Source organism: Nicotiana tomentosiformis, chromosome 8, assembly GCF_000390325.3.
Source record: "Nicotiana tomentosiformis chromosome 8, ASM39032v3, whole genome shotgun sequence".
Classification (NCBI taxonomy): Eukaryota; Viridiplantae; Streptophyta; class Magnoliopsida; order Solanales; family Solanaceae; genus Nicotiana; species Nicotiana tomentosiformis.
In genome coordinates, this window is record NC_090819.1 from 142,897,808 (window position 1) to 142,911,601 (window position 13,794).

Here is a 13,794-nt window from a genome sequence, read left to right on the forward strand (position 1 = left end):
AAAAATAGCATGTGGCTTAGTAGTCGAGTGAATGATTCGAACTCGAAGTAATATAGCCCGTAGGCATAATGATCGAGTGAGTGCTTGCTCGAACTCGAAATAAGAGTAGCCCGTAGGCTTATTAGTCGAGTGAATGTTTCGAACTTGAAGTAATATAGCCCATAGGCGTAATAGTCGAGTGAGTGCTTGCTCGGACTCGAAATAATAGTAGCCCGTAGGTTTATTAGTTGAGTGAATATTTCGAACTCGAAGTAATATAGCCCGTAGGCGTAATGGTCAAGTGAGTGCTTGCTCGGACTTGGAATAAGAGTAGCCCGTAGGCTTATTAGTTGAGTGAATATTTCGAACTCGAAGTAATATAGCCCGTAGGCGTAATGGTCGAGTGAGTGCTTGCTCGAACTCGAAATAAGAGTAGCCTGTAGGCTTATTAGTTGAGTGAATATTTTGAACTCAAAGTAATGTAGCCCGTAGGCATAATGGTCGAGTGAGTGCTTGCTCGGACTCGGAATAAGAGTAGCCTGTAGGCTTATTAGTCGAGTGAATGTTTTGAACTCGAAGTAATATAGCTCGTAGGCATAATGATCGAGTGAGTGCTTGCTCGAACTCGAAATAAGAGTAGCCCGTAGGCTTATTAGTCGAGTAAATGTTTCGAACTCGAAGTAATATAGCCCATAGGCGTAATAGTCGAGTGAGTGCTTGCTCGAACTCAAAATAAGAGTAGCCCGTAGGCTTATTAGTCGAGTGAATGCTTCGAACTCAAAGTAATATAGCCCGTAGGCGTAATGGTCAAGTCAGTGCTTGCTCGAACTCGAAATAAGAGTAGCCCGTAGGCTTATTAGTCAAGTGAATATTTCGAACTTGAAGTAATGTAGCCCGTAGGCATAATGGTCGAGTGAGTGATTGCTCGGACTCGGAATAAGAGTAGCCCGTAGGCTTATTAGTCGAGTGAATGTTTCGAACTCGAAGTAATATAGCCCGTAGGCATAATGGTCGAGTGAGTATTTGCTTGAACTCGAAATAAGAGTAGGCAGTAGGCTTATTAGTCGAGTGAATATTTCGAACTCGAAATAATGTAGCCCGTAGGCTTGATAGTTGAGTGAGTATTGCTCGAACTCATTGATTTACCTTAAGCCTGTTTGCATAATAAAACTCGAAATAAGGGAATCTTTCTTGGATATAAGATATCGGTAGAGAAGAAATTTTTCTTTGCAAGTCATTATACATGTGTCCATGTATTGTGTCAGGGCTCGGGCCAACTACATGAGCATGGTTCGTTTTGACCATTTGGCTCTTACAACCATTCCTATTGGAACTTTGTTGTTACGAAATAACTTTCTTGCATCAGAACTTGATATATTTGAGGGCTAATGCCCCCCAGTATTCGAGGTCGATTGTAAAGAGGCCTCAGATACTGTCGAATTGTTTCTAAGTTTAGTACGATTACTGGTTGGCTCATTAAAAACCTTGCCGAAAACCCATTTGGGATAAAACCGGTCTAAGGGAAAAAGAGTGCAACGCATGCTTTCAGACCTATGGCTTCATATTGAAAGATCTATCCTAGCTCCTGATCGGACTCATGCAGGGGTTAGTTTTTAAATGTAAATAAATATGGGAGGGTCGTACCTTAGAAGTAGTATCATTTTAGGTGCGACACATTCCAATTTCTTGATAGTTGTTTGCCGTTTATAATACCGGGCTTGTATGATCCTTTTCCGATATTTTTAAGAACCTGATACGGTCCTTCCCAGTTCGGTCCTAGTTTTCCTTCGTTTGGATTTCGGGTACTGAGGGTGACTTTCCTTAGCACTAAGTTCCCGATTTTAAAATGGCGAAGCTTGGTTCTTCGATTATAGTATCTTTCGATTCACTGCTTTTGGGTGGCCAATTGTACGAGAGCAACTTCTCATTTTTCATCTGATAATTCGAGGCTAATGTTCATAGCCTCGTTATTTGACTCTTCTGTTGTATACCGAAACCTGGTACTGTGTTTCCCGACTTCAACTAGAATGAAGGCTTCGGAGCCATATACTAAGGAGAACGGGGTCGCCACCGTACAAGGTTTTGATATTGTTCGATATGCAGAAAGAACTTCGGGTAGGATTTCTCTCCATTTTCCCTTAGCGTCGTTCATCCATATCTTTAGGTTTTGAATGATAGTTTTGTTTGTTGATTCAGCCTGTCCGTTCCCACTGGGGTGATACGGTGTTGATAATATCCTATTTATCTTGTGGTCTTCGAGGAATTTCGTCACTTTGCTGCCGACAAACTATTTTCCATTGTCACACACTATTTCGGCGTGTATCCCGAATTGACATACGGTATGATTCCAAATAAAGTTTATAACCTCTTTTTCTCTTACTTTTACGAACGCATGTGCTTCAACCCATTTAGAGAAATAGTCAGTCATAAATAAAATGAACTTTGCTTTACATGGGACTGATGGTAGAGGGTCGACGATATCCATTCCCCATTTCATGAATGGCCATGGGGATAGGACTAAATGAAGTTGCTCTCCGCGCTGATAGATCATTGGTGCAAACCTTTGACATTTGTCACATTTTCGAACAAACTCCTTTGCATCTTTAACCATATCGATCCAATAATACCCTGACCTGATTATTTTTCAGACTAATGAATCGGCACCGGAGTGATTCCCACAAGTGCCCTCGTGCACCTTATGTAGGATGTAATCGATGTCTCCCGGACCTAATCATACTGCCAATGGTCCATCGAATGTCTTTCGATATAGCGTTCCATCTGCAGTTAATGTGAATCGAGCAGCTTTGATTCGTAGGGACCTCAAATTTTTAGGGTTCGATGAGACCTTTCCATTCTTTAAGTATTCAATATATTTATTCCTCCAATCCCAGGTTAAGCTTGTAGAATTTATCTCGGCATGACCTTCTTCGATCATGGATCTCGAGAGTTGAACGACAGTCCTCGAGCTCATCTCGCCTTCCTCGACCGATGATCCCAAATTTGCAAGTGCATCAGCCTCACTGTTTTGCTCTCGTGGAATATGCTGTAAAGTCCATTCTTTGAAATGGTGCAAAGTGACCTGCAGTTTGTCCAAATACCTTTGCATTATATCTTCTCGAACTTCGAAGGTTTTGTTTACTTGATTTACCACCAACAAAGAGTCACACCTGGCTTCGATGACTTCTGCTCCCAAGCTTTTAGCTAGCTCAAGACCTACAATCACGGCCTCATACTCGGCCTCATTGTTAGTCAACCTAGTAGTTTTGATAGATTGCCTAATAGTGTTACCCTGGGTGGCTTTAAAACGATGCCTAGCCCGGACCCCTTCATGTTTGAAGCCCCGACCGTAAAAAGGGTCCATACCCCCGATGACGTACTCGATTTCAATAAGAGTTCTTTTTGGACTTCGGATATGAGGGTCGGTGTGAAAATCGACCACGAAGTCCGCTAAAATTTGAGACTTGATGGTCGTACGGGGTTGATATTTGATATCGTACCCACCGAGTTCGACGGCCTATTTGGCCAGTTGGCCTGATAGTTCGGGCTTGTGCAAAATATTACGAAGCGGGTAAGTGGTTAATATGCATATGGGGTGACATTGAAAGTACGGTCTTAACTTTCTAGAGGCGCTTATTAGTGCAAGTGCCAATTTTTCTAGGTGCGGATATCTAGTTTTTGCTTCTCCTAAGGTTCGACTTATATAATAAACGGGAAATTGCGTACCTTGCTCTTCTCGAACTAGGACACCGCTTACCGCGATTTTTGATACTACCAAGTACAAGTAAAGTTTTTTGTCTGTTTTTGGAGTATGAAGCAGTGGTGAGCTCGATAGATATCGTTTTAATTCCTCTAATGCTTGTTGGCATTCCGGGGTCCAAGAGAAATCGTTCTTTTTTTGAGTATAGAGAAAATTTTGTGACTTCGATTTGACGACCTCGAAATGAATCGGCCTAAGGCTACAATCCATCCTGTTAGCCTCTGTACGGCTTTCACACTGTCCACAATGGTGATGTCTTCGATGGCCTTGATTTTATCGGGGTTAATCTTGATCCCCCGATTTGACACCATGAAGCCGAGGAACTTGCCTGAACCGACCCCAAAAGCACATTTCTCGGGGTTGAGCTTCATGTTGTATTTCCTTAAAATCTCGAACGTTTCATGCAAATGGGTCAAATGGTCCTCTACGCGCAGGGACTTAACTAGCATGTCATCAATATAAACTTCCATTGATTTACCTATTTGTTCCTCGAACATTTTATTTACTAGGCGTTGGTAAGTAGCTTCTGCATTTTTTAGCCCGAAGGGTATCATATTATAACAATATGTTCCATACTTGGTGACAAATGAAGTCTTTTCCTAGTCTTCTGACCCGGAATAGGCATCGAGAAAAGTAAGGATCTCATGACCGGCCATTGCATCGATCATGCGATCGATGTTGGGCAGCGGAAAGGAATCTTTGGGGCATGCTTTGTTCAAATCCTTATAATCTACACACATTCTAAGTTTGTTCCCTTTTTTAGGCACTACAACTACATTGGCTAACCATTCAGGATATTTCGCCTCTCGAATGGACCCTATTTTGAGAAGTTTGGTTACCTCGTCCTTTATGAATGTGTGATTTACCTTGGACTGGGGTCTTCTTTTTTGCTTCACCGGTCTGAACCTGGGGTCCAAGCATAGCTGATGCGTCATTATATCCGGTGGGATCCCTGTTATATCTAAATGGGACCAAGCAAAACAATCTACGTTATCGATAAGAAATTGAATAAGTTTTTTCCTGAGTTCGGGAGTCAACCTCGTTCCCAGGTATACCTTCCGTTCGGGCCAGTGTTCGATTAGTGTGACTTGTTCCAATTCCTCAATTGTTGATTTGGTAGCGTCGGAATCATCGGGAACCACGAAGGATCGAGGGATCCTTTGATCATCATATTCATCGATCTTCTGATTTTCTGGTTGGGCTAAAGCTGATGTTTGTGATTGCTATTTGGCATCTCGTTCCCCTTTTGGGTAAGATCCTTTTATTGGCGAAGGTGAGGCTATTGGATTTACTTCCTCGACAACAAACATTTCTCTTGCGGACGGTTGTTCTCCGTACACCGTTTTGACTCCCCTTGATGTTGGGAATTTAAGGACCTAGTGTAGGGTCGAAGGTACAACTCTCATGTTATGGATCCACGACCTTCCAAATAGGGCGTTGTACCTCATTTCGCCTTCGATTACATGGAACTTCATTTTCTGGATGGTCCCGTCCACGTTTATCGGTAGAATTATCTCGCCTTTGGTGGTTTCACATGCCATATTGAATCTGTTTAGAACCAGGGTTGCGGTTACGATCTGGTCCTATAGACCGAGCTGTTCTTTGACCTTCAATCTAATGATGTTGGCCTAGCTACCTGGATCAATTAACACACGATTAACTTTAGTTTTATTCATAAGTACGGATATTACCAGTGCATTGTTATGAGGTTATATGACTCCTTCTGCATCTTCATCATTGAAGGACAAAGTTCCTATGGGTGCGTAATCCTGAGTTCGAGATCGCTTTTCTCTCACAATCAATGTTTTAGTGCATTTAAGCACAGGTCCTTGAGGGGTATCGGCGCCGCCGATGATAATGTGAATGACGTGTTGTGGTTCTTCTTGTTCGTTTTTCTTGCCGAAGTCCCTGTTTTTAAAGCGGTTCTTCTCCCTATCGCTTAAAAATTCTCGAAGGTGCCCTTTGTTGAATAACCGGGCTACCTCCTCTGTTAGTTGCCTGCAATCTTCCGTTCTGTGTCTATGGGTGCCATGATATTCACATATTTGATTGGGATTCCTCTGGGCAGGATCGGTCTGCATGGGTCGAGGCCATTTAGTGTCTTTGATGCGTCCAATAGCCGACACGGTGGAGGATGCATCAATGTTGAAGTTATACTCCGATAACCGAGGCGCTTCCTTAGATCCGACAGGCCTGTCGAACCTACTTCTATTCATCAGCCCCCGAGACCCTTGACCTCGATCACTTCTTTTGTTATTTTGTCCGGGGTTATGTCTCGATTCACCGATTCTGAGGTTTCCTTTATACGATTGGTATCGATCCCTGATCGGACCTTGTTCTCAATTAATATCCCTTCGGGCAGCGGATTCAGACCCCAACTGATCATCTTCGACCCTAATTTTTTATTGTTACCGATTGTACACGTCGGCCCACGTGATGGATGGGTATTCGATCAGGTTATGCTTCAACCGCCGTGAAGCTGTCGAACTTCGTTCGTTCAAACCTTGAGTTAAAGCCTGAACAGCCCAATCGTCTGTGACTGGTGGCAGATCCATTCATTCCATTTGAAAATGAGATACGAACTCCCTCATCATCTCGTTATCCTTTTATCTTACCTTAAAAAGGTCTGATTTCCTTATTGCGACTTTTATGGCGCCGACGTGTGCTTTTACAAAAGAATCTGCTAACATGGCAAACGAGTCGATGGAATTCGGTGGTAGGTTGTGATACCAAATCATTGCTCCCTTCGAGAGGGTCTCCCCTAATTTTTTTAACAACACGGATTTGATTTCATAGTCTTCTAAATCATTGCCCTTGATGGCACATGTGTAAGAGGTGACGTGTTCGTTGGGGTCGGTCGTTCCGTTATATTTGGGAATTTCGGGCATACAAAATTTTTTGGGGATTGGTTTTGGGGCTGCGCTCGAGGGAAAAGGCTTTTGTACGAATTTTTTGGAATCTAACCCTTTTATTATTGGTGGAGCTCCCGAGATCTGATCGACCCTGGAGTTATATGTTTTTACTTTTTTATCGTTGGCTTCGACTTGCTTTGTGAGCTCATCGAGTATTTTAGCAATTTCGGGAGTAGTCCCCGATTCTTGCTCATTTGACCTCACTATGGCTGGCTCCGTTCTGTGGGCAATTTCTCGAGGTGGACTGGGCTCCGGCCTGCTCGGTAGCTAGGTTTGGCTCTGTAACTGAGCTATTGCTGCCTGTTGAGCTTGCAACATTTCAAAAATTATACGCAAGCTGACACCGTTTTCCTCGACGTTATGGGTATCTCGAGCTGCAGACGAGTGACACCGTGAATGCTATTTTCAGGTTCAAAATATAGGTTCGCTTCAATGGCACATGCAAATTGATATCTATCGGCACTTCAATTCGAGCTCCAGCGGCGTTGACAAGTGGTCTTTCGGTACTGGCTGTCAAGTTGTTGTTCTCATCTTGAAGACCAGCTTCGTTGGTCGATATGTGAGGCCGTTTGATTGGTAGTTAGTCGTTGCTAATCCGAAATCCAAGATACTTTCGGAAACAAGCGCAAAATTGTGTGTTTTTGCAGATTCGTATCAAATAACCACTGTTATCCTTAGCCCCACGGTGAGCTCCAAACTATTTACCCGAAAAACGGATAGAGTTAAATTTGTACGTAGTTCTAAGGATATGTGGTATAGCTTAATACAAATCATAAGGATAAATAGAAATATCAAATATGGATAGCAAAGAATGCAAAATAAACAAGGTTGAAAAGAAGATGATTTCTTAAAATAAGCAAGATGAATCAATTAATGAAACTTTAAAGAATAACTCTTGAGTATAAGAAAATATAGTGCTTGAATTATAATGTAAGCAAAAAAATGCCCTCTATAGAAATGTAGCCATCCTCTCTATAGTGGAGGATCTTACTTTAGATATAATTAAAAATACATAGTGAAGAATCCATGATAAATCAGTTTTTCCCTAATTTTTGCCGAGATTCTCCCTCTTAGTGTGTTTGCAACGGCTCTTGTCTGTGAGCTCGAGCTCGATCGACCTCAGTGCTGGTCGATAGTGCTTCTAGAGCTCGATATGGACTCGGGATTAGGTGATGATTCGGACTCGGTCCCGGTTGGCCTCTGCCCCTTAAGCTCGAAATCATCTCATCACAGTTCAATTCGGACCCGAGCTCGATGAAAGACTTCGAACTCGGTGTTTGACCTATACCTGGAATCCGAAGCTTGTTTGTACCATCTTCGGCACCCATATCGAAGTTTTTCTTCAATCCATTATATTTCGACCTAGATCAATCGTACGAAGGTCGAAATCTATTTCGACCGTTAACAGTTTGATAATTGAGCCTGACAATCTGCAGATGCCTTTCTCCGTAAAAATAAAACTTCAACTCTTTGTTAGTTGAAGGGTAATATAGAATTAATGTTGTTGAATACTTGTCTTTCAGTCTATCTCTTAGTGGGATAAGGTCCTATGCAAATATCTGAACTTGCTGATGTGATGCAATAGGATCTACATTTCTATGTTTCTTTATATTTTTGTATAATGGCCCTTCCCTATCTTCTGAATAATTGTTAGCTGCACATTGCACCCTTCTCCACAAATAATCTTAGTTTGATTCTTATTCAGATATCATGGCCAATAGTTTATGTTAGATATTTCTTGTGAGCTCTTTGCTTAAACATTTTTTGTTATATTTTTCTTCCCTTTACTATCAAAATCATTCTTTGAATTTATCAGAACTAGAATTACATGTGATTACTCACACACCCTATACACTAAATCAAGAGTTTGCACGATTAAATATGTTCATAGAAGTTAGGGTCATTTAATGCGTTTGTTACTGTTAATTTTCTTGTTATTCTCAAACTACCTAAACTTGGTACAACTTAATGATCACATTGATGTAGATCGGACATTTTGAATAGTATAATTCTTATGGGTATGAGGAAAGCATATTGAATTATTAGCAATTTTTGAACTGGCATAGGACATCTATTTCTTGGTAGGAGAAAGCTTCCCAACAACTTTATGGTGAAGATTTATGATCTAAAAAGGTTGTTGTTTAGTTTTCAATATAACAGAATCATGCCTACTGAAACAACTACCTTGATTCCTAAGGAGCGTGAGGTAGACATAGATTTCTATTTTGATGAAGCTAGCAAGATAATCTTATTTGTTTTTCCTGAGAGACCTTTGACGGCTCATACACTTGAATCAGGGATCATTTCTTCGATGTTGAATGTTTGAGTAATATCAGTTTTGTCACTGCTTGATGATCTCTGTCATGTAATTATTACTATTAATTAAGGGATATTATAAATTGTTGGACGAGGAGCACCTAACAAGAGTGGTCTTCTGTTGCCTTGATTGATAAAAATCATGTGAACTGAAAGACTATCTTAATACATAGGGAATACTTATAAACAATCTCTACACATGGTAAACTATTAGTAAGCCTTTTTTCTCTCATCCAAAAGAGTATAGCGTCTAAAAATATTTATTAGCTTGCTGCTCTTAGGAATGTCATACTTCTCTTAAACCAAGAAATTCAAGTATTCTCTCTCTTAATTTTACTTGTCCACTATTAACTTTGCACGAGAAAATAAATGAAGTACATAATTTAACATGATACCCATATTAATTGATGTATATTTTTGAATGAATTTGAGAAAATGATTTGAAATTAGTAGTTAATATCGTGGGTATAACTGGAAAAAAAAAATTGTCTTCTCTTAATACGCTAAAAGAGACAAGTAAAACTGAAAATCTATTTATAGAAAACTGGACAAATAAAAGTGAATGGAGGGAGTATCACCTTCTTCTCTTTATTTCTTTGTTTTGCAACCCCCCCTCCCCCCCCACACACACACACACACAAAAAACAAAAACCAAAAGTGTTTCCGTTATCTTATGCTAAAAAACTTGGTTCTTTTACCCTTCTCCTACAAGCAATGTGATTAATGTGTATTTGTTATAAGAAAAATTAAATTATGGTGGATGTCTACTCTTCCTCCATGATTTTCATCTCAAATGCTTAATGACATATTCAATGACATATTTTTCTTCACTTTTCATTCCTATATAAAGGCCTTGTAATAGATAGGAAAATATACACAATTGAAGAAGAAAATCTCTTCCTTCTCTCTATCTCCATTTCTTGTATATGTTTTACTAAATTGCTTTTATTCATAACACGTTATCAGCACGAGTCTCTAACCAATTGATATTTGAGTTTGGTTCTTCTTCCGCCCATGTTCTGATTAATCTCATTACGAGAATAAGAAAAGAATAACTACTATAACTAGTAAGTACAAAAGCAGGCAAGTGTGAGGTTGGACTTGAAAGAGAGTCTGCTATGATCCAGGTTTACTCCTTCATTACTTATGTTGTTGTTTTTTTAAGTCTTTTGAGTTGACAATTTAATTTCCAAATAACTTTCATTTTTGACCTTGTCTAAATTATTAAAGTTTAGAAAAACGAATAGGTAATTGAATCTTTCTGAGTGTGATCTTGTGTCAGTTACATGTATTCTCGGGGTTATGGCTTATGTTATGCTAGGTAATAGTTCCTCAATTGCATCCAATATTTTGATTAAAAAGGAAAGGAAATCGGTAATTATAATTTTAATAAATATTTGTTCCACCCCTATAATTGTATGCACTTTTACTAGTGAGTGGCCTGGCCTGATAACTTTGAGCTTACTGGATAATAGAAAAAGTGACTATTCTGAGGATATATTTTTGTGTTTAATTGTTTTTTGTTAGTGACATTGATAATAGTAACAAAGTTTGAGTTATTAGTACCGATGAAATTGTTTTCACACTTTTGAAGTACTCAGGAATTGTATAACTTATATATTTTTGTCATTTTTAACATAATATGATGTGGTCTAAATTTTTTCGGTCTATAAGAAATAGTTTATCTCGTTTCTATCTTAAAGAGGTCAAAACTACATGCGATGAGTTTTATAGTCATAATTGATGAAGTGCTAATGTTTATAAAAGTGTTATAACATAATGGTTTTATAACCATTATACGTGGCCCTGTGGGTAACAGATTTAGAGGACCGAGGATGAGTCTCAGTTGCACTATGGCCTATTATGCCAAAGGTTAAGGATAAGATGATAAGTTCAAGTCGCAATGCACCATGAGGGTAAGACATTCAGAGCAAGTCCTAATGCTCCATTTGATAAGAGTTGGGTTTGAATCTCAATTCATTATGGCCTAATATGACTTTATATTGGTAATACATTGGATTTGAGTCTCACTGTACTATATTAATGATATAATGATGACTAAAAAAAAATGTATTTGTCATGAAAAAACATGAAGGTTATCCTACTTGATTTGCTCCATTCTTGAAATGAATGTGATAGCAGTGCATAATAAGCCTAAATGAAGACGTGTCTCACGAATGAACATTGGTGTGACAAATGAAAAAATAATAATAGTCATCATTATGGTAATTATAAAATGAGAGAATAATAATGGTTCTCAAAATATATCCTTCAAAAGATGAAGGCAATGTTTACCATCAAATTGATATGAAAAAAATAATAAAGCACGTAGCTATGATTATACTTCATTCTTTGAAGAAAATATGACTTGTGATAAACATTGAGAATGCAGACTCATTCCTGAAGGTGTATGTGACAATATGTGATAAAAGTAATGAATAAAGATATGCAATTGCATGATTAGATGAATACCACACAACTCACCCTAAGGGAGGTTTGAGTGAAATAAAGAGAATAAATATTATTGTGTGGTTACATGAATATGCCATTGATCACGTACATGTAATACGCCAAAAGTATTTTGTTGTGCCTTATAAAAGATTATTAAAGGCAAAATTAATGCAAGAAATGATTTTGCTTATGATGATTTTGACCATAACAATTATTATGATACAGTTTCTCCGTAAATGAGACATTCACCATATGGATAGTGTGACAAAAGATCTTGTAGTACAAAATCAATTAAAAGCTCCAAAAGAACTAATTTGTTACTGTCCGGATGAGTGAAATTGTTCACGACATTGATATTGTAGTAAGACTCAAAAGAAACTTTTTGAGTTTCAAATATATAAGTCAAAGTGGTTGGCATATTGAGACTATAAATAAAAGGAATATTGAATATCTTCATATTTCTATAATCATAACGGGTAAATATGAAAGGTTACCCGATTTTCTTTCTATTTGTACTACATACATATAAGCATGATGATGGAATCATATGTCACAAGTAAACTAGAGGTTTACTGAAAAAAATATTAGTTGGCATGACCGGTTGACCATCCCGGTTCAATTATGATGTGAAAAATTAATTGAGAATTACATTGACATATATTGAAGAAATAGAAGAATCTTCAAGAATTCTCTTGTGCTGCTTATTCTCATGATATACCAGTTAAGGTTGGGATTGAATCCCTTGATTTCTGTAATGAATAAAAGGTGATAAATATATGGGCCCAGTCACCTGCCATGTGGGCCGTTTACTATTATATGATTTTAATAGATGCATCTATTCTATGGTCACATATGCATATATTATCAACTTGCAGTTTGGCTTTTGCAGGATTGATTGCTCAAATTATTAGAGCACAGTTCTAGAATATAAATTATGATGATTTATCTTGATAATGTTAGTTTAAATCCAAGTTGGTTTAGCAGAAATTGTATGCCTCAAATTATAGCTAAATCATTGGTTGTGAAAACAAAACTGCCAAGATAAAATTTGATACGTGATGTATTATTTAATATACAGCAGCACTTGTACACATCTAGCCAAGTTATGAAATTTTTTTCCTATCACAATCGGTTCAGGGTCAGGAACTAAATAATTTTTATCTAGAAATATGGATGTGCTATATGATTTAATTATGCCACCACAATGCACAAAGATGGGTTCCCAAAGAAGGTTGAAAAATGTGTTGGTGATCCCAATATTAGGGGGAGAAAATGGGCAGTTGAGAAAGTGATGTGTGGAATAAATTATTATGAATATATATAGATCCTCGTATAAGAAAATATGAACTTGAAGTTCAAGTAATAATTTATTTGCAAATTATTGCCAAACGCATTTGTTGACCCAAAGCTAAATATTATATTTTAGCTGTTAATTCTCCAAATAGAATAATGTGTCTGATGGATAAATTTTATGGCACGCATAAAGTCTAATAGACTAATCGGTTCCAAAGATAAAACTCTTTGAAAAAGGAGAGGAGCAAATAATCAAGATGGTCATAATAAGGAGGCAAGTGCTCTAGAAGAGCACCACGACATAACACTGCATAAGATCTCATGGGAGAGGCTCAGGTACCTGAAAATAAAGAGATAAAGAGATCTCAATAAGTTATATCTTTATTGGGTAATAATAGAACCGATATAAAATGATCGTCGACGATGTTGTTAATATAATATAGCGCTCAATATTATTAATATTGACGAGAATCTTGAGCTCAAATCTGTCATGAAATTTGGACAGATAAATGATTGGCCAAATGAAAAATATGCAATGAAAATTGATTTCACCTAAAAAATATGAAGTTGGACGGATAGTCCAAACACCTGAAAGTATAAAGCCAGTGGAGGTATAAATGTGTAAAGACGACTTGTGTCACAAGAAGATTTGTAAATATCCTGACATTGATTATAGAGACACATTCTCTTGTGGTGGATGTAGTCATTTTAGGTTTTAATCTGGCAATATATGAAAAACTTGATATGCATATAATGAAAATTATTGAAGGATTTAAATTGTTCTGAAGCATATTAAGGTTTCCAAGAAATTTATTAAATAAAGTTTTAAAAATCGTTATACGGATTGAAACAATCAGGGCGCATGTGGTATAATCGCCTGAGTGAGTACCTGTTGAAAGAAGGGTATAAGAATGATTAAATTTGTCCTTGTATCTTTATAAAAAGATCTGGATCTGAATTTGTTATAATCGTCGTGTATGTTGATGATTTAAATATCATTGGAACTCCTGGGGAGACAAACTGAGTATATGAAATATCGAATTTTTTTCCATCAATCAGCATACACTGAAAAGATTTTAAAGTGAT